Source organism: Cebus imitator, unplaced genomic scaffold, assembly GCF_001604975.1.
Source record: "Cebus imitator isolate Cc_AM_T3 unplaced genomic scaffold, Cebus_imitator-1.0 Scaffold366, whole genome shotgun sequence".
Taxonomy (NCBI): Eukaryota; Metazoa; Chordata; class Mammalia; order Primates; family Cebidae; genus Cebus; species Cebus imitator.
The window spans coordinates 2023344-2026561 of record NW_016107681.1 but is presented as its reverse complement, the minus strand read 5'-3'; the positions used below and the strand labels follow the sequence as shown (position 1 = coordinate 2026561).

Sequence of the window (3218 nt, the reverse complement as noted above, 5' to 3'; positions counted from 1 at the left end):
ATTTTTAGTAGAGACAGGGTTTCACCATGTTGGCCAAACTGGTCTTGAACTCCTGACCTCGTGATCCACCCGCCTCGGCCTCTCAAAGTGCTGGAATGATAGGCGTGAGCCACTGCGCTCGGCCAATAATATTAAGTAATTTTCTAGTTAAGTGTCTTTAATATCTTTGCTTCCCCCAAGTGAATCCAGTGTGAAAGCAACCTAGGAGCTGCTTCCTCTCAACCCCCATATCATTGGATTCCACTTTACTTGAAGCTCCTGTGGCTGAAAGAGGACTAAAATGGCATTTTCTGCCAGGTTTTGTCATGCTCCCTTTTGCCCACAGATGCTTTAATGTCCAAGGGGCTTTTTGTGCCTATAGGGATATTCCACACTCTTTGTCCTTTTTTTACAGTCCAATTTCATAACCTTATGAATTTATCAAACATTTAGTGCTTTTTAAACTTAAAATAATAAAACTTCCTTAAAGCACGGCCACCAAATCAGCAGCAAAAACAACTCTTGGGAGCTTTTCAGAAATGCAAATTCTCAGGCCTCAACCCAGACCTCCTGAATCAGAAAGATAGCTGGCTATGTTTTACCAAGTCCTCCTGGTAATTCTGATGCATGTTCAAGTTTTCATTGCTTTAAATATTCACACACTACTTATACAACCAATAAATCAAATGTATATTAAGTGAACAAAACAAATCTACTCAACCATTTACAGATTGATTGCAAGCTTAGTGAAATGCTTTTAAACATTTAACTTAATCACAAGCCTAACATTTCAGATTTCCCTGCTTTTCCTGTCCATCTCTCCCATTTGCGTCCTCTTTTTTACCCCATCTCCCTGGCATACATGCAGACAGATTTCTATTACTCCAGCACTCTCTGATCTTTCCCTCCATCGCCCCCCTTTTAAGAGGCTTTCTTTCATTTTGAAGAGGCCGTTTTAACTGATTTTGATCAACTCTGCTCAAAACTTCATCCTCAGTTTCACATTAGAATTAATCTGAAGACATAATTAATCTGAAGATATAATTCAATTGTTTAAAAGACCATATTAATAAGACTTTGGTAGAGTTACATGTATCAAGAAACATAGGATTTGGACACAATGTACATATGGCTGACTTTCTTTTGCAAAGGAAAAGTAGTTTCTGAGGGGAGGGCAGGACAGGGGTAAGAAAGTAATTGTTACCTTAAGGAAGTGTTAGGGACCATTCTGGAAATGTATTTATTATTTTAAGGCAACTAACAAATGATCTTCTTTCAGTTAGGACACTGGAGCAGCAGACTTTACTGGTCATAAAATTGCATATCTAAAATTGTTATTTCTGGAAATTGGTAAATGTCAGTTAACACTAACTTTGTGTGGAAAGGCACATGCCAACTAGCATAAAAGTGGTACATGCAGATGGTGGTATTCCAGAGTCCTGGGAGCGGTGAGGTTCTCATCCATCACAAGGCCATCACAACCAGGTAGAAATGCCTGAGGAAAGCAATGGAGTTGGCCACACCAGCATTTACATATAGAATGCTTCTTGGGCAGCCAGGTGTTATGGTCCACAGACCCACAGCTCTCTCTGCACACAACATGCTCACAATTCCATCCATAGGAGGAAGGGCAGACACAAAAGCACCCCAGCGTGCAGGTTCCCCCATTTAGGCAGCAGATTCTTTTTCATTCCTTACTGTCCTGTATCCCTGTGGATGGCACAAGCTGTGAGACAGAGGATAATTTGCAGGCTCTTCTTGGGGCTGAGTGCTGTCCCCTCTGAAAGCCAGGTGTCCCTGAGATAGACGTGCAAGTTATGGTGGCCCAACCTGGCCAACTAATTTGAGTTCAAATGCTTTTGAAATGGCCATGATCAAAATTACACTGTCATTGTCCTCTGAACATTTAGGCAGGCCAGAGGATGAGAGACAGCAGCCATATTTTTATCTTTTATGTAGATTCTGATTCTTCAAGATATTTAGAAGATTTAAGTTTTGTTTGTTTTTAATCTCTGGCAGTACACGACTCATTGTAATATTTTATAATATATTAAACTGGCCTGGTTTCAATATTTAAAAACATTCACCTTTCTTACTGGCATTGTGTTGTAATTTATTAGTTAAATCATCAAAAGATTTCATTTCCAGAGAAACAGAAAAGTAAATCTTAAAATTTAGACCTCTTAGCTGGGCTTGGTGGCTCATGCCTGTAATCCCAGCACTTTGAGAGGCTGAGGCGGGTGATCACCTGAGGTCAGGAGTTTGAGACCAGCCTGGCCAACATGGTGAAACCCCATCTCTACTAATAATACAAAAAATAGCCGGGACTCCATGTTTGGATCCCCTTCCACGAACTCTCTCGTGGAAGCTGTCTTTCCCTCTGCTGAATTTCCCCTCTGGGGTCCCCTTCCACATTCTTCATGGGAGCTTTCTCTCTTCTTCTCCTTTTTCTCTTTCTCTATCTAAATAAATCACTTTTCTGCAATAAATAAATAAATAAATTTAGACTTACTTTTATGGACATTTAACTAAGTTAGTATTTTGGAATAAATGGTTATTATCGTTTTCCTCATTGGAAATTGCATATGCAACTGGTGCTAGCTAACCGCTGGACTCCTTTTCTAGTTCACTTTTATAAAAGACCACAAATGCTGAAGATGCCTGTTTATTCATGGTTTAGTTTCTGTTATTTCTAGGACTATTTGGCTTACAAATTATGTTAGTTCTTTGTAGCTTATGCAGATAAAAACAATACATATCTATACTATATGAACAGAAATATACTTAACAAAACCCCACAAATATCTATCTATAGCTATAGTCATATATAAACACTTTCCTGCTTATTTAAGTAAATAAATTTAAAACATACATGATAATATTCATTCTTTTTTGATATTACTATTATAATTTTGCACATTTTACTTATATTAACTTTTTTCTTATGAGTATCATCGCCCTTTAGAAGCATAATTTATTTCATTTCATGATTTTTATTACTACAAATGATCACAACTTGAAAAATGGGAGCTCCTTTGACTCTTTTTCCTTTCAGCAGTGCCCCTGCCATTAAAAAAAAAAAATCACTCTTGTTTCCTGGCAACAACAAAATGTTACAGACCTAGTCTGATATTATTCTGCCCAATGACATGAAATTGACTATCTACCGGTTTCTGGTTCTCTTCTTTGTATAAAAAAATATTAGAGACAAAATCTGGTCACTAGTGACTTTCATGTGC

The 3218-nt window shown here is 38.0% G+C and overlaps 1 protein-coding gene and 1 pseudogene across 1 annotated transcript in view; one reads left to right on the top strand and one right to left on the bottom strand.

The window, feature by feature from the left end:
- The window catches only part of OTC (ornithine transcarbamylase), a 63671-nt gene that overhangs the window by 37688 nt on the left and 22765 nt on the right, over positions 1 to 3218 (top strand). The window lies entirely within an intron of this gene.
- Positions 1347 to 3218, bottom strand: part of LOC119468012 — a 6017-nt pseudogene continuing 4145 nt past the window's right edge.